At 47.2% G+C, this 24,221-nt stretch overlaps 3 long non-coding RNA genes across 3 annotated transcripts in view; 1 reads left to right on the top strand and 2 right to left on the bottom strand.

The window, feature by feature from the left end:
- Positions 1-24,221, bottom strand: part of LOC309536555 — a 199,205-nt gene that overhangs the window by 66,416 nt on the left and 108,568 nt on the right. The window contains exon 8 of the long non-coding RNA XR_014221614.1: positions 17,117-17,185. This is a non-coding gene — a long non-coding RNA (uncharacterized lncRNA). The remainder of the gene's footprint in view (positions 1-17,116; positions 17,186-24,221) is intronic.
- On the top strand, positions 2,248-8,227 carry LOC309536525. Its single transcript, XR_014221573.1, has 4 exons — positions 2,248-2,367; positions 4,975-5,080; positions 6,812-7,316; positions 7,692-8,227. It is a non-coding gene; the product is annotated as an uncharacterized lncRNA (long non-coding RNA).
- LOC309536617 lies at positions 10,932-14,215 on the bottom strand. The gene is made up of 3 exons (XR_014221680.1): positions 14,091-14,215; positions 12,493-12,543; positions 10,932-11,135 (listed from the first exon to the last, which is right to left on the bottom strand). It is a non-coding gene; the product is annotated as an uncharacterized lncRNA (long non-coding RNA).

Genomic DNA, 24,221 nt, shown 5'->3' on the forward strand with positions numbered 1-24,221 from the left:
TAATTAAAAAAAATATATGGGAGGATGACATAGGCTATGAGATTAACCCCACCCAATGGACTGGAATGTGGTCTAAACCTCCCTTTAAATCCATATCAGCGAAAAGGAAAGAACTCGCTCTGAAACTCACAGGTGGTACCTAACACCATGGAAACTAACGCTAATACACCCAGGAGCCTCACCAAAATTCTGGAGAGGGTGCACCTCCACAGGCACATACCTCCACATGTGGTGGGAATGTCCCAAAATCCAACTCTTCTGGGCAGCAATCGTACAAAACATATGCAAAATAACTAAGCAAGTATTAGACGTCACCCCAGAACTGGCCCTACTAAACATCTTCCAAGACAATAATGCCCACTCACAGCACAAAGCGCTCATAACCCACCTACTCTCAGCAGCCAGAAGCATCATAGGCAGACACTGGAGAGACCTGTCAGGAGTAAGCATGGACCAATGGTACCCAATAGTATGGGAAACAGCCTTACTAGAAAAACTAACCAACAAACTGAAACTGACATGGGGACAAATAGAAGAAGACACCTTCACCCCGGTATGGCTCCCCTTTATCACATTCACAGCCCAACAAGACAACGACACAAATCCACTAACAGCACACAAATCAATCTGGCTAACCTGATTCAAACAAACACACACACACACACACACACACACACACCCCACTCACACATAAAATCAAATTTCACTACAGCCAATCAAAGACAACCAACCAGACCCTAGGCCAGTGCCAAGCTCTCTCACCACTAAAGCAATACAGTGGTACCTCGCAAGACGAATGCCTCGCAAGACAAAAAACCCGCTAGACGAAAGGGTTCAGTGGCGTAGCGTGGGGGGTGCCAGGGGTGCCGGCCGCACCGGGCGCAACATCTGGGGGGGGTGCGCTCGCTGCCTCCGGAGTCGCCGAAGAGCCTTGGGCGCAGGCTGTAGCGGAGCCGCATGTCTCGCGGAACCGGCGAGCTGTGCGTGCGTCCGGGCTGAAGGCGCCCGGCAGGCAGCGGCTCTCAGCGCTCGCCGCGGAGGACGCTCCAGGCAGCCCCTCTTCACAGCCCCGCCTCCGCCGGTGCTGCTGCAGCTGCTGGGCAGTTGCATTTTCCTCGCCTCTCTGCCCCCCCCCCTCCGGGCAAGCGGCGTCGTTTGGGCGGCAGCGCCAGCGGCAACTCGCGGGTTAGGGGGGGCGCAAATTACTTGCGTTGCCCCGGATGCTGAGAACTCACGCTATGCCGCTGAAAGGGTTTTTTGCTTTTTGAGCTGCTTCGCAAGACAATTTTCCCTATGGGCTTGCTTCGCAAGACGGAAACGTCTTGCAAGTTTGTTTCCTTTTTCTTAACACCGTTAATACAGTTGCGACTTGACTTCGAGGAGCAACTCATAGAACGCAGTGTGGTAGCCTTTTTTGAGGTTTTTAAAGACTTGGTGATTTTTGAAGCTTTTTCCAAAGCTTTCCCGACACCGTGCTTCGCAACACGAAAAAAATCGCAAGACGACAAAACTCGCGGAGCAAATTAATTTTGTCTTGCGAGGCACCACTGTACAAGCGAATAGTAAAGAGAACCCACACAAGTGACACTGACACAAAACCCCACAAATACACTAAGTAGAATAGAAGCATTGCCCCCCGACCACACCCCACCCACCATTCCCCGCTCCACCTCTTTCCCCCTTTTTTTCCTAATGTAACACTAATGTCTCACAACAAATGAAACTGATCTGTAGAAAACGGAACATGAAAAAAGAGACATTGCACATACTTTTGTAAACCAAGAAATCTTTAATAAAAATATATTTTTAAAAAGGGGGGAAAGAAAGCAGCAAGGCCTCTCGGCTAGGATGTCAGCAACTGGTGTCCAAGCCCTCATTCCATTAGCGCAACGATTTAGGCTTGTCAATGGTGGAGCTAGCCGCTCGGGCACCCGGAGTGGAGATCCGCCCATGGGGGCAGGCCGATCCACCATCGGGGGCAATCCACGAGGTGGCATGAGCCAAGCGCAGCCCGATCCTCCCGGCGGGGCGCTAATCGCGGTGTGGTTGTGCAATCCTCCCGGCAGGGTGTTTTTTTTTATATATTTTTGTGGTGAACTGCCCCAAGATTTATGGAAGTAGGGCTGTATATTAGTAATTATTTTATTATTATTATTATTATTATTATTATTATTATTATTATTATTATTTTATTCTTCAATATTCTGCCTGAGTTTTCAGCAGCTGCAGTGGCAGAAGCTGTTACTCCCACCCTCACTTCTTTTATAGATGTGTTGGATCACTCTGAGAAGAGCTGACAAGTTTATGAAATCCTGCATCCAGTTGTCCATCCGGGAAAACGAAACCTGGAACTTCTGCAGAAGTCTTGTGAGCGCCTCTTGTTTATGTTGTTTTTCAGGGAGTGGGCAGCCAGAGAGCGATGGGGAAGAAATTGGGTTTTGATGTTACTGTTGTTGTTACATTGTGTATTTTGTGTTTTTACACTGCAAACCACCCTGTGATCCTTGGTTGGCATATATAGTGGTGCCTCGCAAGACGAAATTAATTCGTTCCGCAAGTTTTTTCTTCTTGCGAGTTTTTCGTCTTGCGAAGCACGGTTTCCCATAGGAATGCATTGAAAATCAATTAATGCGTTCCTAGGGAAACCTAGTCTGTCCCCCGACCTCTTCTGAAGGCTGGGGGGGGGACAAGGGCTTTTCTTTCCAATGCCAGCCTTCAGAAGGCTGTTCTGAAGGCTGGCGGTGGGAAGAAAAGCCCTTCTTCCCACCTCCCGCCCCGCAAGCTCCGGGGACAGGAGGGCTTTGCTGCCGACCGCCAGCATTTTAAAAGCCCCTGCTGCCCCAGGGAGATTTTAAAATGCTGGCGGGCGGGAGCGAACGCCCGCCAGCATTTTAAAATCTCCCCGGGACAGCAGAGACTTCTCTGCTGTCCCAGGGAGATTTTAAAATGCTGGGGGTCGGCAGCGAACGCTTCGCTCCCGCCCGCCAGCATTTTAAGATCGCCTGGGGCAGCGGAGAAGTCTCCGCTGTCCCGGGAAGGCAGGCGGGGGGGGAGCAAAGACTTTTGCCCCCCGCCGGCCTTCAGAAGAGGTCCAGGACCTCTTCTGAAGGCCGGCTGTGGGCGAAAGTCTTTGCTCCCGACCGCCAGCAATTTAAAAGAGGTCCCTGGAGATTTCCCTATGGGCTTTCGTCTTGCGAAGCAAGCCCATAGGGAAATTCGTCTTGTGAAGCGCCTCCAAAACAGAAAACCCTTTCGTCTTGCGGCTTTTCCGTCTTGCGAGGCATTCGTCTTGCGGGGTACCACTGTAAATTTAATGAATAAATAAAAATAAAAAGGCACATATTGGTGGAAATAGCCTGCATTGTACAGGAGAAAAGTGCTTTGGGGGAAAATGTTTGCATACAAATATATGCCTATTTGGACTTGGGCTGGGTGTTCATCAGTATGCAGATGATACCCAGCTCTACCTCTCTTTTAAATCGGAACCAATGAAGGCAGTGAAGGTCCTATATGAGTGCCTGGAGGCGGTTGGAGGATGGATGGCAGCAAACAAGATTGAGGTTGAATCCTGACAAGACAGAAGTACTGTTTTGGGGGGTCAGGGGTTGGGCGGAGGTGGGGGACTCCCTGGTCCTGAATTGGGCAACTGTGCCCCTGAAGAACCAGGTGCGCAGCCTGGGAGTCATTCTGGACTCACAGCTGTCCATGGAGGTACAGGTCAGTTCTGTGTCCAGGGCAGCTGTTTACCAGCTCCATCTGGTACGCAGGATGAGACCCTCCCTGCCCGCAGACTGTCTCGCCAGAGTGGTGCATGCTCTGGTTATCTCCCGCTTGGACTACTGCAATGTGCTCTACGTGGGGCTACCTTTGAAGGTGACCCGGAAACTGCAACTAATCCAGAATGCGGCAGCTAGACTGGGGACTGGGAGTGGCCGCCGAGACCATATAACACTGGCCCTAAAATTTAAAATGTTGGTGCTGACCTTTAAAGCCCTAAACGGCCTCGGCCCAGTATACCTGAAGGAGCATCTCCACCCCATCACTCAGCCTGGACACTGAGATCCAGCTCCGAGGGCCTTCTGGTGGTTCCCTCACTGCAAGAAGTGAGGTTACAGGGAACCAGGCAGAGGGCCTTCTCGTTAGTGGCCCCCGCCCTGTGGAACGCCCTCCCATCAGATATCAAGGAAATAAACAACTATCTGACTTTCAGAAGACATCTGAAGGCAGCCCTGTTTAGGGAAGTTTTTAAAGTTTGATGTTTTATCATGTTTTTAATATTCTGTTGGGAGTTGCCCAGAGTGACAGGGGAAACCCAGCCAGATGGGCGGGGTATAAATAATAAGTTGTTGTTGCTATTAGGAGAAATAAAAAACAGCTAATAATAGTAATTGCAAACTGATGTGGCAGTGTAGAAAAGTGAACTTAAGGGAGGAGGACTGAGAGATCGAGAGGAACCAGAACAGGCAAGTCCACCTTTGCCTCCTCCTGTATTCCCTTTTCTCTCCAGAAGACTATTCACACAGTGCATAGTTAAACTATGGAACTCCCTCCCGCAGGAGTTAGTAACGGTCACTGACCTGAGTGTCTTCAAAGACGATTAGAAGAATTCATGGAGGAGAGGGCTGTTGATGGCAACTAACCTTGATGGCTGTGCTCTGCCTCCGCGGTTGGAGACAGCCACACTTCTGAAACCCAGTTGCTGGGAACCACAGGAGGGGAGTGTTGGTCTTGTGTTCAAATCCTGCTTGTGGGTTTCCTAGAAGAGTCATCTGGTTGGCTCCTGGGAGAACACGATGCTGGACTAGATGGACTGCTGACCTGGTCCAGTACGTTCTACTGATGTTCTTGTGCAAGACTGGTAGGCTTGGGTTGACCCTGCCCAGGCTCCATCCTTGCTCGTGAGGAATGGCATGGATTGGAAGGAAGGGAGAATTTCCTCACACAGCTCCCTTCTCTTTTGGACCTGCCTCCCAGGTGAAGCGCTACAGAGAACAAGGGGAAGCCATCCTTCTGAATCAGGCCATAGCTTACCTGGAAAACCCCCAAACCGCTTTGAGAGATGGAGCCATCAGGCTGTTAGGCAAGTTATGTTTGTTATGAAATTATTGGGCGGTCATTCATTAGTAATGCACATGGTGCTTCAGACAATGTCTCTGGGAAACAACAGCAGCAGAGGACAGTTCCCTGCCCTTAAAAACTTCCAGATCACCTGCTTATTAAGTGTGGTGCTGCCCAGGGAATTTTTAGAAACCCCAAAATACTGTGTTTTTAAAAAAATGGATAATGTGATTTGTGAGATTGGCCCCATCACATCATAAAGCAGGTGAAGTCACACCGAAGTTGGTCTGCCATCTTTTATTCAAAATGGCGCCTGGGATCCCAGTGTCCACAAAAACTGCTGCACCCGCCTCAAGAGCTCTCACAGCAAGTTTGGCGGCAATATCTTGAGAGCTGGTCATACTTATGCCAAACGAGGAGGTACAGTCAAGGCAAAGTCACATTTGGGGCCGCCATCTTGATTCAAAATGGTACCTAAAACCTAAACGCCTCACCTCAGGAACACTCTTGTCAGGTTTGGTATCCCAAGAGGTGTCAGAATGCCTAGAAAACAGGCAACGTACAAACCATTTTCCAAAACATATAGTAGATTCATCCTGATATATTTGCAGGATGGTTGGCTATTTAATAAGTGCTTGTTCTGATTTGTTTGTGAGGTGGTTAGATGACATTGGGTCAACGCAGCTGATCTCCCACACCTTCACTTTTCCTTACTGCAGAAAGTCCAATATTTTGGGGAGGAGGGTTTCTTGCACAAACACTGTAGCTGCACAACCTGAATTTACCAAGCACCAGAGGATGAAGGGACAGAAAATGCAATCTCACATTCTTAGCCTTAGGTTTTAGCTGGAGATGAATGATGGAATCGTAGTGTTGGGAGAAGCCAAGGGGTCATTTGGTTCAACCACCTGCAAGGCAGGAATCAGAAGGGCAGGATGAAGTGAAAGAACATGTTTTCCACAGTCATGTACAGCTTTCATTTGCCCTGTCAGTGGCTATCCTAAACGAGTCCATGCTGAGCCAAGCCGTTAATTTTTCACTTGCCTCTAGAGCGAGTTAGGGGCAGAATGTGCCAGGGAATGGGGAAAATGCTGCCATTTCCAAAATGGCGTGGCTAAGCGTTGTGACTTCTCCTAACTGAACCCGCTACCTTTGGCCTGCGGAGACATGTGCTCTGCCATTGGGCTACTGCAATTCCCTTGGTGGTGCTGGAATAGGCAGCCAGGAGTCGGCTCCCCTAAACTGTGTTCACTCTGTAAAAAGGTAAAGGTAAAAGGACCCCTGACCAGTACGTCCAGTCGTGACCGACTCTGGGGTTGTGGCGCTCATCTTGCTTTATTGGCCGATGGAGCTGGCGTACAGCTTCTGAGTCGTGTGGCCAGCATGACTAAGCCACTTCTGGTGAACCAGAGCAGCGCACGGAAATGCCATTTACCTTCCCGCCGGAGCGGTACCTATTTGTCTACTTGCACTTTGACCTGTTTTTGAACTGCTAGGTTGGCAGGAGCAGGGACCGAGCAACGGGAGCTCACCCTGTTGTGGGGATTCGAACCGCTGACCTCCTGATCAGCAAGCCCTAGGCTCTGTGGTTTAACCCACAGCGCCACCCGTGCCCCTGTGTTCACCCTGTAGCCCCTGGCAAAACCTGTTGCTGGCATCTCTCCCTGATTCAACATTTGTTCAACATTTGTTTGTCATTCGGGGAGTGGCAGCCCTTTCTGACCAAGCACATGGTGGGCATTTCTACCCCTAGAAATCATCGCTCAGGAGTCAAAGCACCAAGCAACAGTAAATGCCATTGCAAACGGTGAGTAGGAATGATGTTTGGGTGCCCCTGCCGTGCCCAGTTCTGGCTCTGCTGCCTCCTTTTCTGACTCTACTTTCTTCTTTTTTGCATTGGATTTATACTCCACCTTTTTTTCTCGAAGGAGCTCAAGGGGGCGTTTGTGGTGGTCCCCCTCCTCAATTAATCATGACAACGGCCCTGTGAAGTACAGTCGGTTAGGCTGATAGTGGGTGGCTGGCCCAAGGTCTCTTGAGCAGAAGACTGGGGGGGCAATGACATGTACATCATGTGCACAGGATGGTGCGAGGAGCCGGGGGGGGGAGGCCAAATGCCGCAACAGTACGGATCGTTCTCAACATTGAGGGGACCTGGCTCCCTGTTATGTACTGAGTTGGTATATTTCACTCCCCCAAAAAATTGTATTGGGGGCCCCAAAGGAACCTGGCCCCCTTAGAGTTGGTATCTATCCTTTGTATGCATGGTCTTTGAAATGTACTCAGAGTCGCAAAGTGATTCCATGCTCTTTATTCAGCTCATAGTGGTGAGGAAGAATGAATGAAAGTCCCCTCACAGTATCTGCTTTATATACATTATTTACACAATGGGCTGCACATGATTGGCTAATTCCGGAATTCTACTGTAAGCCAATCAGGTTGTGGATTCACTTCTATCTGGAGCAGGATTGGGTGGTTCCTGCCAACCAATCATACTGCTGCATTGTTCTTGGACCAATCAGACTGCTGCATTCTGAATCCTATTGATCTAGGACCAATCAGACTGCTGCATTTTGGATCCTATTGTTCTAGGACCAATCAGACTGCTGCAGTTTGGATCCTATTCAACTCAGTACATAACAGTCTTCATTGCAGGAAGTTTCCTTATCCACCTTTTCACAACTAGGTCCCAGGATGGGTTACAGCAATGTAACCAAGTAGTTATAAATAAAAGGAAAAGTTTTTCAGTTATAAAACTGTGCATATTTCTTTAGTGCCTTGATGGAATTATTTTATCGTGCATCTTCATTATGAGTGTATGTGCATATCTATACAGTGGTACCTCTGGATGCAAACGGCATCCATTCTGGAGCCCCGTTCGCATCCTGAAGCGAACGCAACCCACGTCCGTGCATCTGCGCATGCGTGGGTCACGATTTACTGCTTCCACACATGTGCGTGACATCATTTTGAGCATCTGCGCATGCGCAAGTGGCGAAACCCGGAAGTAATGCGCTCTGTTACTTCTGGGTCGCCGCGGATCGCAACCCGAAAAGGCTTAACCTGAAGGGACTTCAACCTGAAGTATGACTGTATCTAGATAGATATATCATGGCTTAACACTTGTAAACTGTTTAGAAGCCATCTTGGCAACCAAGATGTGTGTAAATCAGCAAATATATTTAAAAAACAAAAACAAAAAAGGAAGCAGTGAAAGTGTCTAACTGTGGCTGTTCTCTGTGTTTTCCTTTCCCTCCTCACTTAGTCCTGGATTTTGTGAAACTGGAAAAAAAATCACCCCACCTCAATATGGTGGTATCCGCAGAGGCCTTGGGGCAAGTCGAGCACCCTTCAAGAAACTTCCTGGGAAGATGCTTCAGGAGACTCAGAAGGGTCTGGAAGAGATAGAAGCTTTTCCTCTGGAAAGGGGTGGGGGGAAAGGTAAATTTGGACTAACTGTTGCTGGCAGCCATCTTTTTTAAAATAAAAACCAAAAAATAATTTTTTTTATTGGTTTTTAGACAAATGCAATAACAATAACCATTAAACATCCAGCAAGTGTTTGTTCTAGCCATTAGACACAAGCTCACACATTCAGTGGTCAAACCTATTACTTAAAGTAACCTCCCCACAGAGAAGGCTGAGCAGCTGTTATAGTAAGGTCTTGTTATTCCTTTATTTCCTTGGTTTTGATCCCGCCCTTCTTCCCAAAGGAGCCCAGGAGGGCAAACGGAACAATTTAACAAACGAATATTTTAAAAACAGCCTGGCAGACAGCAAGTGATGAATTCCTGAATGAGCTACGCAGGAGCGCCTAGTCTGGCATCTGCTCATGTTGGTTTTTGCAGCCTCTCCTTCCGCAGACCTTGGGGGGGGGGGAAGGAGCTTTGTAGACTCCAGTGTAGTGGTTCTCCCCTTCAACCATGCCTTCAGTGTGGGTTAGGCTGGTTTTGCAGACAGTCCCTCTCGAGGGCTGAACCCCATCAGGACTCGCCACCGTACAGTTTTGACCACTACCTTTCAACCCAAGCATCCCCTCTCCCCTACAATCCCTGTTTCCCAGCAATCGACTGAAATCGCAGGGGAGCTCAAGGTCTGGAGGGGAAGGGACCAACCGTCCCACGGAGTGGTCCACATACAATGTCCTTTTCTCCTGTAAACTCGGGTACCTGTGTCTTCTACTCCTGCTCGCCTGCCCCACCAGACCTTGTTCAGCCATGACTTGTCTCCATCTCAACCTTGACTCACCCAAGCTATCTTCCATCCCAGGCCTGCTCCGCCAGAAACCAGCTCCATCTCAATCCAGTAGCCACCACCACAGGTTTGTTGCTGTTGGTTTGCCAGGACCGACTCCCTTTTTTCCACTCCCTGGGCTTTGACCAGGCCAGTTGTTCCTTGATGCCTGCCTTGGCGCTTGGGTTTGAATCATGCGTTTGATCCTGCCTATGGCGTCCGGATCCACTTCCACCCCAAATTTCTACTGGGTGTTTTAATCTCTGCCTTCTTTGGGTTCCTCTCCCCAACAACACCTCATAAAACTCCCTGACTTTGCTCTACTTACAGAACAGGTTTCTCTTCAGCTAGCCCAGGCGAGAAATCGGCCATTGTTCTCTCTAAGAACTTTGCTCAAAAAGCATTTGTGTTTTTTGTCCTCTGTGGTGTCTCAATTCCAATGAAATTTCTGGGATATGCTTATTGTGAAGACAAAGCTTTTCATCCTCAAATCCCTCCATTATTTTATGTATTCATGTGTGTATTGCAGTATTGATGTCCGGCCTTTCACTACCAAGGCACGTTCAAGGTGGCCTACAAAATAAATGATGTGAAATTAAGCCGAAGTGTAGTCTCTGGTTTTATGTGCTGGCACGTCCCAGCATGTGACCTTTGTTGCTCCATCTTCACCACCCAGTGGTCTCCTGCAACCTCAGAAGACTCTACCCTCCTTCTCTCGCCACAAGGCCTTTGGCACAACTCCTGTAGCAAAGCTTAATGATGTGTAGCTGAAATGGTTATGCGTTCTTCCCATTTACTAGGGGTGGTGGAGGAATTCGCTTTGGATTTTAACATGAACCACATATTCACCCTCCACAGAATTGTGTGATGTAATTCTCTAACCCAATATTTTGGAGGGAGGAATGTATATTACGGGAAAGTGCTCCCCCCCCCAATGCATCTATTAATGAACATCACATAAAAAATGTGTCACACAGGGAGAAAATGCTTGCAAAAATGTGTATATTAGGCAATACAGTGGTACCTCGGGATGCGAATGGGATCCGTTCCGGAGCCCCGTTCGCATCCTGAATGCAACGTAGGCCGTGATAGCATGTCTGCGTGTGCGGCGTTTTGCTGCTTCCGTGCATGCGCATGACATTATTTTGAGCGTCTATGCATGTGCGAGCAGCGAAACCCAGAAGTAACACGCTCCGTTACTTCCGGGTTGCCGCAGAGCACAATTCGAACGCGCTCAACCCGAAGCACATTCAACCCAAGGTATGACTGTATTGCATTAGAAATATTAGGGGAAATTCACACTACGATGTGGACTGGAGGTTTTTAAGCAGAGTCATGGATGCATTAGTTAAGATTTCTGCATTGCAGAGGGTTGGACTAGATGGCCATCAGGGTCCCTTCCCGCTCTACGATTCTATGATTCTACGAAGATGCTGGTGAATTTTCATGAGGACCTTTTCCCTTTTTCAAATAAAATCACAAACTGACCTGGAAAGGTGGAGTTAAGAATCTAAGACTGGAAAGAACGAGAAACCAAAATTGGCCGCTCTGTCCATCCCTATCCTTGCCCCCAGGTTCTTCTCATGCCTTGATCCTTCCCAGCATTACGACTGGGATAATAACTGCAGACAGAAGTAACGAGGTGTTGAACGCATTTTATTCAGCAAAGTTGATCATTTCAGCCTTAACGGATTTGGAAGCCGTTTCCCCATTCAGCTCCTGCATAAAACAGAGGAGCAAAAAGGAGTCCGGTGGGCGAATCATTGACGTTGATCTGCAGCAAAACAAGGTCTGGAGGAGGAGGAGGAGGAGGAGGAGGAGGAGGAGGAGGAGGAGATCTCAATCTGGAAGGTAAAGAAAGTGGGAGCATCATTATCTGCTTCTAAAGAAACGTCATAATCTCTGCCTTGTGACAGGTAACATGGTGATGTTGACTAACTGGAGAAAGGCAATTGATTCTATTTCTGATTCTCAGATTTTTTAGGGAAATCTTTGCCTATTCCCCTGTGTGTTGCTGATGACCCTGGAATGTGCCAATTTGCACAGTTTTGGCAAGGTTTACGGTGCCCCCATGAACCCTGGAACACTCTTCCCTTTGCAAAAGAAGACCAGGAAGCTGTACTTCAAGAAAGTTTCCCCTCCTCACCCCTCTTTTCACCAAAGAACCCCAGATAAAGTTTCTAAGGAACTGAATATAGGCCGAGGTGATTATCTGAGAATAGCAACCCTGAGATGGCAACTGCTGAGTCCTGCATTATGCTAACGAAGTCTCCTTGCTTAGGGGATCTTGTGCCCTTTCACAGCTCCCCCCTGTTCATTTCGGGGGGAGGGGGGTTATCCTTATGCCCAGCTTGCGAGCAGCCCCAGGGCACTTGTCTGACTAGACAGAGCTTGGTCTCGACTAGCAGAGCAAATCTTACATTCTTTGGGAATTGATATACAATGAATTGGGGGGGGGATGTTTAAAATAACATTTGTCAAAAAACCAGAAGCCTTTGTATTAAGAATTACAGGTGCCGACATCCCAAAAGACCAGAAAAGACTGTTTATGTATGCAAACGCAGCTGCAAGGATGCTACTAGCCCAAGGGTGGAAGGAACCAACAGTCTCTATCAAGGAAGAATGGCAAGCCAAACTGCTGGACTACACAGAAATGGCAAAACTGACTGGGAGACTCAGGAATGAAGAAGATAATGACTTTAAAAAAGATGGGGGAAATTCACAACTTATTTAGGAGACCATTGTAAACAAATAAAAACATTAGCTGGACTTTAAAAATAACTTGTAAAGAAACGAAAGACATGGATAACTTAGAGAGATGAAAACTGAATGATATGTAGGTTTAGAAATAAAGTATTTTAAGGACCCATGCAGGGGACGGGAGGGAAATCATGAGATTCAGAGCACCTCATATATGGATATGTTAAAAGTTTTTTCTTTTCATTATTTTAAATTTGTTCTTGCAAAAACCAATTAAAAATATTTCAAATAAAAGGTTCTTAACAAGCCTAGGTAAAAAGGTGCTTTGCCCTTAAATAAGTTGGACTGCATTGCTTCTCCACAAAAGCTTTTTCTCACTGAGTGCAAACATTCTGTGTACTTGGAAGCAAGAAAAATGCCACGCATGAAGCACAGGTTATGTGCAAAAATGTGCACGCACACCAAATCCCCTGTATTCCTGCACACCCCACCCATTCTTACCTCTTTCTTCCTCTGATTTGCTGTCCACCTTCTCTTCCGATGAAGTCGCTGCTGTTAAAAAAATAAGATCAAACACTGGTTTATGCCAACGCCATGCAATATATCCACCTGATTTGTATGTTGGTGACAGCAGAGGGTTCACCAACAGAAATAAGAATCAGAAGCTCAGCTGGAGCCCAGGCCCCACATATTGGAGAACGCTGGTCTTCTCTGCAGAGCCACGCATGCGCCCAGTGCATTCAGTAGGGCAGGGCTAGCCAGCATAATGGTGCCCTCCAGTCCATCTGGAGGGCGCCATGTTGACTACCCCTGCATTGGGGCCTTTAACTCATGCAGAGAACCATGTCTGGTTTGGAGGGAGGAAAATGAAGGATCAACTTGTCCTTCACCCATAAAAAATCTCTGGCTGTCAGGGGATGGTCTGGATATGAAGATTGGGGAATGCAGTCACAGGTGGATCAACTCCACTCAGAAGAGGAGGGGGAATATTTGTGTGCCCCCCGCCTCCAGCGTTTTCAGAAGCAGAGAGAGAGGCAGACACAGACTTAGAAGCTGAACAGATTAGGGAGGAGTTACCCAACTACGGGATAATGACAAGGGAGCCAGAAGGGAGGGGGCAGCTGGGAGACACATCAGTTGAAAGTATGGGGGAACCATCCCTCGCAATGGACTCGGGGGTCCAAACGTATCAGAGATCAAAAGAGGCAGAGAGGGGGAGGAACTTCCCATTGGAGTGCTCCTTGCATCGGAATGAGGATTCAGAGTAGGCAACTGATCTCCTTGAGAAGGGTTGTCTGTGCTTGCAGCATGATGCTGTAATAAAAGGACTGTAAATCTATCAATTGATGCTTTTCAATTCTGGTGCTGGAGGAGACTCTTGAGAGTCCCATGGACTGCAAGAAGATCCAACCTCTCCATTCTGAAGGAAATCAGCCCTGAGTGCTCACTGGAAGGACAGATCCTGAAGCTGAGGCTCCAATACTTTGGCCACCTCATGAGAAGAGAAGACTCCCTGGAAAAGACCCTGATGTTGGGAAAGATGGAGGGCACAAGGAGAAGGGGAAGACAGAGGATGAGATGGTGGGACAGTGTTCTCAAAACTACTAAAATGAGTCTGACCAAACTGCGGGAGGCAGTAGAAGACAGGAGTGCCTGGTGTACTCTGGTCCATGGGGTCACGAAGTCGGACACAACTAAACGACTAAACAACAACAAAATCTATCAACTGCTCATTAATTCTTATCTGTGAACTACTGAAGGGAGAGGGGAACTTCCACGCTTGACACCGGCTGACCTTAGGCAGCTCAGAGTCGCTCAGCCTCCGTGGGCTGTCGTGAGGACAAAACGATGTTGTGCACTGACATGCTTTGCTGATATCCTTTATTTTTATGTCATTGTTTATGCTTGTTCTTTGTGCTGGTGCAGGAAAACTTAAAAACTATGCATGAGAGAGAGAGAACCCCCCCCCAAAAAAATTGCACACATCTAAACATGTGTGCAATCCATTTTGCATCCTGTGGATATGGCAGAATGAATGAACGCCGTCTGCTATTGATCCCAAGGACTCTGTCCCTGCCTTGCAAAGATCGAGTGCTCACCCCGGATTGGAGGCCTGTATCCGTCACAGCCGATCTTTGGCCTTTTCTGGCTGTACTTATCACAGAACTGGAGGCTTCCGGTCTGGTTACAGCACCAGTCATATAATTTCAACTCTTCGTCTGCAGACAGGAATTGCGAGAAAGAAAGGAAAGGAAAGGAACTTAGAATCATAGAATCATAGAATCCTAGAGTTGGAAGAGACCACAAGGGCCACTGAGTCCAACCCTCTGCCAAACACGAAACACCATCAGAGCACTCCTGACATATGGTTGTCAAGCCTCTGCTTAAAGACCTCCAAAGTAGGAGACTCCACCACACTCCTTGGCAGCAAATTCCACTGTCGAACAGCTCTTACTGTCAGGAAGTTCTTCCTAATGTTTAGGTGGAATCTCCTTTCTTGTAGTTTGGATCCATTGCTCCGTGTCCGCTTCTCTGGAGCAGCAGAAAACAACCTTTCTCCCTCCTCTATGTGACATCCTTTTATATATTTGAACATGGCTATCATATCACCCCTTAACCTCCTCTTCTCCAGGCTAAACATGCCCAGCTCCCTTAGCCGTTCCTCATAAGGCATCGTTTCCAGGCCTTTGACCATTTTGGTTGCCCTCCTCTGGACACGTTCCAGTTTGTCAGTGTCCTTCTTGAACTGTGGTGCCCAGAACTGGACACAGTACTCCAGGTGAGGTCTGACCAGAGCAGAATACAGTGGCACTATTACTTCCCTTGATCTAGATGCTATACTCCTATTGATGCAGCCCAGAATTGCATTGGCTTTTTTAGCTGCCGCGTCACACTGTTGGCTCATGTCAAGTTTGTGGTCAACCAAGACTCCTAGATCCTTTTCACATGTACTGCTCTCAAGCCAGGTGTCACCCATCTTGTATTTGTGCCTCTCATTTTTTTGACCCAAGTGCAATACTTTACATTTCTCACTGTTACGGTTCATCTTGTTTGTTTTGGCCCAGTTCTCTAATCTGTCAAGGTTGTTTTGAAGTGTGATCCTGTCCTCTGGGGTGTTAGCCACTTATCAGAGCCTGATTTGGAAATATTTGAGACCAAGAGCCTGACTTGGACAGAAGGTGGGAGATTCTGCTGGGAGATTCATAAGGTTATCAATGACCACTAGTCACAATGGCCGTTTTCTACCTCACAGTCAGAGGCTCTATGCCGGACAATATCTTTTGCTGGAAATGGCAAGAGGGCAGAGTGCCCTTGCGCTCAATTCCTGCTTGCTGGTCTCCCACAAAGACCTGGCTGGCCACTGTGAGAACAGGATGCTGGACTACATGGGCCATTGGCCAGATCCAGTAGGGCTTCTCTTGTGTTCTTTAATTGTCTACTAGTTAGGGATGCAAACACTTGCGTTCTACTGTGGGATGATGCAAAAGTTTTTCCCCCTCTCTCTCACGATGCTAAAACCCGTGGACACCCAAGGAAGCTGAATGTTGGATGGACAGAGAAAAGGAAGTTCTCCATCATGCAGCTTGAGCGTTTGCCTTCGGGGCATCTTTAGAATTTAGGAAGGATATTTATAAGTTGGAATGTGTGCAGAGAAGGGCGACCAATATGAACAAGGGTCTGGAAACCAAGCCTTATGAGGAATGGTTGAGAGAGCTGGATATGTTTAGCCAAGAGAAGACCGAGAGGAGATGCGATAGCCATCTTCAAATATTGAGAGGGTTGTCACATGGAAGTTGGAGAAGTGCCTTCTCACCAGCCCTGCTCCATGCTGTCAACATGGGTTTTGCCTGGCTAAAATGACCAATGTTGTTGTTTAGTCGTTTAGTCGTGTCCGACTCTTCGTGACCCCATGGACCAGAGCACGCCAGGCTCTCCTGTCTTCCACTGCCTCCCGCAGTTTGGTCAAACTCATGCTGGTAGCTTTGAGAACACTGTCCAACCATCTCGTCTTCTGTCGTCCCCTTCTCCTTGTGCCCTCAATCTTTCCCAACATCAGGGTCTTTTCCAGGGAGTCTTCTCTTCTCATGAGGTGGCCAAAGTATTGGAGCCTCAGCTTCACGATCTGTCCTTCCAGTGAGCACTCAGGGCTGGTTTCCTTAAGAATGGATAGGTTTGATCCATGGGACTCTCAAGAATCTCCTCCAGCACCATAATTCAAAAGCATCAATTCTTCGGCGATCAGCCTTCTTTATGGTCCAGCTCTCACTTCCATACATCACTACTGGGAAAACCATGGCTTTAACTATCAGGACCTTTGTTGGCAAGGTGATGTCTCTGCTTTTTAAGATGCTGTCTAGACCAATAGATAATGTCTATTGCTTGCCTAGATGGAGGAAGGAGAGGGGTATGTATTTGAGTGTGTGTGTTGCATGGCTGGAATGTAGCCTACTGTAACGAAGGTGAGAGGTGCATCCATTGCTCCACCCACTTCTGCCTCCAGCCCCAACCAGAAGATCGTGCAAGAGGGAATGTGGCCCTCAGGGTGGAAAAGGTTATCTACTCTGGCTCTGAAAGATGAAAGTAAGTTTTGTTCTGGTTTTGAACTGGGTTAGCAGAACTCATAGTTGCCAATTCTTCCCTGGCAAAAGAAAAGAAAAAAGTCTACTGAATTTCTGTTTGCCCACACCGCTTGCTTCCACTTCTGGTGTTCCCTTCCGTGGCACTGTTTGGCCTCTTTCCTATTCTGTTGAGTTATGCCCAGCTAAGCCTTCCATAAACACCTCCGAGGTTCATCTTCTTCTGAGGGACAAAAGCGAAAAGCATGTCCTGGCCAAAGAGAGGTTGTTTTCGCAAACCTCCGAGGTCAGGGCTGACATTTGTCGTTCCAAAATTGGACAGAAGGGTGGGGACCCCCATCACTCACGGAGCTGAGTTTCGCTGGAGCACCCCATCTGAGCCTTTTGTTTCTCCTTTTGGGAAGACACAATAGGTCAGGTCCTGACCCCTGTTGTCGCTGCAAACTCTACCTCTTTTCTTCCCTTTTGAACGTGGACAACGGGAAAGTCTGTCAAAAGGTGGAGCGCGTGACCCCCCCAACCCATGGACAATAAGGTAGGTCACTGACCTCAACACGGTACACACAGTTGGCTCTTTGTTTCTAGGTCATGCCAAAGTCCTCTGTGGGTGGGTGCTTCTGGATGAAAAAAAAAGGCAGAGGGGACACTCTCTTTAGAAAGGTTTGGCTTTCTGCTTTAGTCCCCTCTTGATAAAACAAGGCATGGTTTACAAGGCAAGAGGCCTGTCGCCAGCATGCTGGCAAGACCTATTTGGAAGGCTGTGCAACATCTGGAAACCACATTGGGGAGATATAAATGGGGGTGGGGGAGGAGAGAGAGGGGTTTGGAGCTAGGGATGGAGAACGCTGTCCGTTTCATTTTCTCGTTTTACCAGTCTTAAGATCAGTTCTCTACATATACACATCCGTTTGCGATTTCTAAAATAGGTCTTTGTGAAAATTCGTCACCATACACACATTTTTGCAGGCAGTTTCCCCTGATACAATGCATTTTATATGTTCTTTTTTACACACACTCCCTTAATATACACATTTCTGGGCCCATTATTTGGTTGGAAAACAGCAGCACAAATGCAGAAGAGTGAATTTCTCTTGAAAACTGCATTTCCATTTTCACATTGTCTCAGGAAGTGCGAATTAGGTAGGTTCGTATTAAATTCCTAACGGAAGCAAATTTCTCCTCCCTCCTGAGCCCAGGTACATCTGTTCAAACTGTGGAAGAATCCCACAGCAATATCATTCCTAGGATACTTCCAATCTCTGGTTATTTTCACAAAAGATTCAATAACATACTAGTAAATTCAGGTTACCCAGTAATCACTGATTGGGAGGTCTTGTGCAACAACCACACAAACTCCCATATATTGAACTTTTTTATGTAAGGCAAGTGATAGAGAAACACACTGGAAAGTATAAAAGAGACCGTGCAGTTGTTGTTGTTTCTTCTTCTTCTTCTTCAAAGTGCGTTCATAATATTTTGTGTTTATGATGCTGTCAAGGTGGTCTCACATGTGATCCTGCTTTCAGTACTGTTTGTGACTGCAAAAGTTACGGGGCAGTCACAGTGCTACATTTCCAATCTGTAACTTCCAGCTGAATCCCCATATATATATATATTTTGCTCTGTAGCCTCTTCAGACAGGAATAGCACGGTGGTGTTGGGCAAGCATCTAAAGCAAGTTATTCCACTGCTAATGCACTGTTATTGTGTCAATAACATGTCAAATCAAGAAGAGTATGTCATCATAGGCAGAAGCCCATCTAGTCCAGCATCCTGTTCTCAAAGTGTCCATACTGAAGGCTCCAGAAATGCCACAAACAGGGCTTGAGGTCAATGGCAACTCTCCCCCCTTGTGATTTCCAGCAACTGGTACAGAGGCAGTCTGTCTCCAACACGAGCAGCCCCACTAGAGGGGGACAATTAGAAGCAATTCCTTTTTTTAAAAAAAGAGGAGGAGGAGAAAATGCCCTGTATTTCTCTACATTCCTAGCTCTGGCCCTTTCCTGCTGGGCTCTGCTCCAAAGTCCACCCCACATATCAGATTTTTCACTTTCTGGAGTTGGCAGCCCAGTGACATCACCCAGCCTCACCCAATTACATCACTGTAGAAGCCACACCTAGAGATTCTGGCAAGCTCCCCAATTGCTGCATCTTCAGATTCAGTGGGTATGAGACCTCATAGAGAGACAATTCCAGCTCAGGGTTGTTGCCTTCAGAGAAAGATGTATTTTTTTTTTGCCGGGGGGAGGCGTTTTTTCTAACTGCAGAGGACACATCTCCGGCCTCATGCTGCGACTGCACCGATGCAGCCTCCTGAGGTTCTCTGAGATGCCCTATTGCACTATCTAGAACAGAGTTTCCCAACCTCGGGTCTCCAGTTGTTTTTGGACTACAGTTCCCATCATCCCTGACTACTGGTCCTGCTAGCTAGGGATGTTGGGTAGTCCAAAAACAGCTGGAGACTCAAGGTTGGGAAACCCTTATCTAGAATAATGGTTGATGCTGCCACTTGGCCACACTGCCTTGGCAAAAGAGCCCTGGGCTGGTGTCAACATCTGGCATCCTTGAGCAGCTGATGGGGCCTCAGAAACTTGGCAGGGCCAACAGTGGGACAGGAACATAGGAAGCTGCCTGGTGCTGTGTCGGACAACTGATCCATCTAGCTCAGCGAGGGCTATGCTGACTAAGAGAGGCCCCCCAGTGTTTCAGGCAGAGGACATTCCTGGTCCTACCTGGAGATGCTGGAGACTAAACCTGGGACCTTCTGCATGTGCCTTCAAAGGCATAGGAAGCTGCCTTATACAGAGTCAGAATAATGATAATCTAGCTCAGTGTTGTCTACACTGACCGGTAGCGGCTCTCCAGGATTTCAGGCTATCCCAGCCCTACATGGAGGGATTGAACCGGGGACTATCTGCCTCAAGAATGGGTTGTAGGGCTCAGTTCTAGGGGCGGGAGAGGATCCTGGCTCAAAATATACCCCCCCCCCACACACACACACCACAATTGCTTTGAGCTGCTTTGCCTCAAAGCCTCACTTGGTGCCCTTAGATCTCCTCATCACATTCGAAACCAGGGGAGGGAATTCCTTATGAGAATTGCAACTCAGAGCCCCCTCCCTCCTAAAGCTCAGCCTCGCCCTGGGCAGCCCTATAAGTCACTCCAGCAGCTGCAAAGAAACACAACCTTGTTACGTTCCACTGTCATAAAATCACAATAGCATTTGGCTGTCCAAGAAAGGCAAACCCTAACCCTCCCTGGCTCCCCTGAGGTTATAAAAAGGGGGTGGGTTGTTGTTGTGTTGTTTTTTAAAAAAAGCCTCCAGTCCTCATTGTGTTCCCCACACTGCAGTTTCCCGGGAAACAGGCCCAGTCCAGGCATCCTTCCTGCTGTGGTCCTTGGCAAGATACAGTATTGTAGGCGGCTGCTTCTCTTCTGTTTCCAGCTGTCTCCCATGTGCTCCCAACAGGGCTGGAGAGGTGGAGGTGGAACTGACACCATCTGGAATCTCCCCCCACCCCACTGCAAAGGGCTTCCAGAATATATGACCTGATACATTCAGTAGCTGATGAAGAGAGGCAGGAGGAGATGATACAGGGATACCCACTGCACTCCCTGTTTTCCTCCCATTGGTTCTGAACTCCAGGGCTGGTGCAGTTTTCTTATTGTGTTGGGGGCATGGCAGAGAAATGAAGGGGCTTTGGGTCCTGTGTACTAGGACTGGGCGATATATCAATATATAATCCAAAACTGGATTGAAGTCCATCTTGTGATAATGGTTTCCTAATTTTTGACCTGGCAATATGTCACGAATCATGAAGTGTGTTAGGGCTAGGTGATATATAGTCCAAAACCAGTTTCAAGTCCTTATCATGATATTGATTTCCTTACTTTTGAACTGGCAATATATTGCGAATTCATGATGTGTGTGCTATGCAAAAATTAAAATATGGAGGGAAACATGAGGCCAGCCAATGCCTCTCCATAGCTCCATCCTGATTTCAGACATTGTGATATATCAATATATTGTGATGTTTAGCTGGTGATATATCAAGAAGTTGAAAACCAGATATCGCCCAGCCCTACTGCGTGCTTTGGACATTCAATTTCATCTCAAAATGAACAGTCATATACTTATGAACTCCATGCAAGTAGAAAACTAGCACAGCAGGGAAATGTTTTTTTCCTTGGGTGCTGATTTTCTACTGACAGTGGGGTTTTTTCACATTCAAAAAATGGTCATCTGACACCTGCAGCCTGAAGTACTATATATAGGATTCTACCAAGCTCTCAGGACCACCACACAGCCTTTTAAAGACCCAGCTCCTTTTGTACAAATTAACTTACTTGCCTTTGTTTTTTGGGTGGCTGGGGCTGTTCCCAAGTCACCCAGCTGGGCACTTTAAAAGCTGAGGAGTCATTTAGCCGAGGAGGAATCAGCTAAGCAGCTTTGTCCAGCTTTCCGACGGGTGCTGCCTGCCTGCTTTTCCTCCTCCAAAAACACCCTTCCAGCAGCCCTCAGACCAGATGCTCTCTTTGTCATTTCTTTCTCACCCTTTGTTGCTTTGCAGAAGATTTATGGCCTCTGGACTCTGTTTTTTATTTTATTTTTTGCAACAGCACATGCTAATTTGGCCCCAACGGGTCAACCTGATCTGCCTCCCACAATTGCACCCGAGACATGTTATTGCTTCAAATCTTTCTAGCCTCCAGATGACCAGGTCACAACGGCTTAAAAGCACTTGCAGTTTAATGAACTCAAGATTTATTCAAGTTTCTCTGGAGGTGACCTGAGAACACTGAGGGTTCTGTACAGGGGGCTGAACATATACATTTCTGGAACATATACATTTTATGGAAATTTTGTCCCAAAGTATACATTTTTGTACACATCGATTGGCTGGAGATCTGCATTCCAAAATCCAAAGAAGTGCGACTTTTGAAATCATTTTTATTTTATTTTACAAATGTAAATTTATTACAATACCAAATAGGTAAAGGTAAAGGTACCCCTGCCTGTACGGGCCAGTCTTGCCAGACTCTAGGGTTGTGCGCTCATCTCACTCTATAGGCCAGGAGCCAGCGCTGTCCGCAGACATTTCCGGGTCACGTGGCCAGCGTGACAAGCTGCATCTGGCAATCCAGCGCAGCACACGGAACGCCGTTTACCTTCCCGCTGGTAAGCGGTCCCTATTTATCTACTTGCACCCGGGGGTGCTTTCGAACTGCTAGGTTGGCAGGCGCTGGGACCGAATGACGGGAGCGCACCCCGCCGCGGGGATTCGAACCGCCGACCATGTGATCGGCAAGTCCTAGGCTCTGGGGTTTAACCCACAGCACCACCCGCGTCCCTACAATACCAAATACAGTGGTGCCTCACAAGACGAAAATAATTTGTTCTGCGAGTCTTTTTGTCTTGCGATGTTTTTCGTCTTGCGAAGCACGGTCCGTCGCAACTGCGCCTCTTCAAGCGGCTTTAAGAAAAAAGCGCAAGACATTTTCGTCTTGTGAAGCAAGCCCATAGGGAAATTCGTCTAGCGAAGCAACGCAAAACCGAAAAACCCTTTCGTCTAGCGAGTTTTTCGTCTTGCGAGGCATTCGTCTTGCGGGGCACCACTGTAGATATCCATAAAAAGAGATTTCTCTGAATCTCGAGACTTTCCCCCCATCCCCTCCATTTGTCCTATTGCCAACATTTCCAACTGCATATTATTTCATAGTCTATATTTTGTATCTACCCATATTGCCCATAGTATTTGTTACATTGCAAATGAGGTTAAAATCCTGCTAATGTTTTCATCTGCTGGCAGTGGTCTCCTAACTAAATTATAAATTTTTCCCATTCTTTCTTAAACTTTCTTAAAGTTTTTGTCTCAGAAACCAAGAACACAAAGAAGTGTGACTTTTGAAGGATGGATGTTTCAAGTTGTCCTCTTGTTTAGATTTGCATTGAAAGGCAAATTGAATCAAATTTCCCACCCCTACCTACAAGGGGAAGTGAGCCATTCTGAATGCTTTGTGGAAGGCAACCTCTATGGGACACTCTGGTTGTGGGATCCCCACCATCAACACCACTGCACCCACAAAACACGCACACACTCCTGGGCATCCATTATTGGGGGAGATTCAGGACCGATAAAAGGAAGCACTTCTTATTATGCAGCGCATAGTTCAACTATGGAACTCACTCCCACAGGAGACAGGAATGGCCATTGGCTTGGATGGCTCCCAAAGAGGATTAGAAAGTTTATGGAAGTATATTAAAAAACCAGAAGCATTTTTACTGGGCATTAACAGACACGATTGTAAATTGTTTTTATATGCAATAACGGCAGCAAGAATATTACTGGCACAGAAATGGAAACAAGAATTAACGATGAAAGAAGAGTGGCAAATGAAATTAATGGACTATGCAGAATTAGACAAATTAACAGGAAGGATTCGAAACCTGCGGGACCAGAGATTCTTAGAAGACTGGAGTAAATATTTGAACTATCTAAAAAGCAATTGTAATAAACAGATTACGCTAGTAGGACTGCAAGATGTTCTGTAAGGAGGATTATGTGAAATATTGCAAAGAGGATTATGAAGAGAATTATTAGTTAATGATAATTAAAAGTAATAGAGAAATTAAGAAATGCAGAATAAGTGATATGGAATGGAAAATCTTCAGAGGTTGTTGATGGAAGTCTAAAATATTGTATAAGATAAGAATTTACGTTAAATGATTGTTGGAAATGATATGTTAAAAAACCACTAAAAATGTATTTTAAAAAAGAAAGTTTATGGAAGTAAATGCTACTGATGGCTACTAGCCACGATGACTATGCTTTGCCTCCACCGTTGGGAGGCAGCAGTACTTCTACATGTGTTGCTGAAAACAGGTAAGAAAAGGTTGTGCTCAGGTCCTGCTTGCAGGTTAGTCACTGCGAGAACAGGACATAGGGCTAGACGGGTCAATGGCTTGATCCACCAAGGCTGTTCTTATGTTCATATGTTAAACTTATTGTGAGTCCCGTGGCACAAAAGAGGTAAAGAATATGACTCACTGGCCCGGTGGGAGTTTGGATGTCAACAGATAGAAAGCTGGGAAGTGAGGGGGGGTAGGAGAGGTTCAGACTGGCAGCGAGATCAATGAAAAGGCTTTTGGACATGCCCCATTGATGCCATACCATCCTGTCCCCATCTGTCACCCTCTCTCCTCTCTCAACCCATGAATGGGCACTGGGGGGGATGTCTGCATCACAAAAGAAGAAGTTCCAATTATGTTGTCATTTTCCCTCCCCACTTGCAAGATCCATCAAGTGGGGACAGGGACCGTTCCGTGCCATGCCCAGCTTTTCTCAGGGTACCTCGGGACATGTAAGCTGCCTGCTTAAAGCAGCAGGACCAGTCCAATTACGGGAAAGACAAAAGGGGAGGAGGAGCCTTGGAAGCCCTGTGTTAATTGAAGTGGGGTTTCGCGCTAATGAGGATTGAGTACAAGGAAGCGCGGGGTGGGGGGGATGTTAGGGAGCCATTGAGGGCTTGTTCCCCCCCCCCAAGGATCCCTCAGCACTTCCCATTCCCCGCAGCCTCTGGCTCAGATTTTGACAAAGCCCCTTCCAAGCAAGAGGCCGAACGGCTGGTTGGCGTGCCAAGTGAAATTCCGGG

This window comes from Podarcis vaucheri, assembly GCF_965113315.1.
Source record: "Podarcis vaucheri genome assembly, chromosome: 7".
In the NCBI taxonomy this organism is placed as follows: domain Eukaryota; kingdom Metazoa; phylum Chordata; class Lepidosauria; order Squamata; family Lacertidae; genus Podarcis; species Podarcis vaucheri.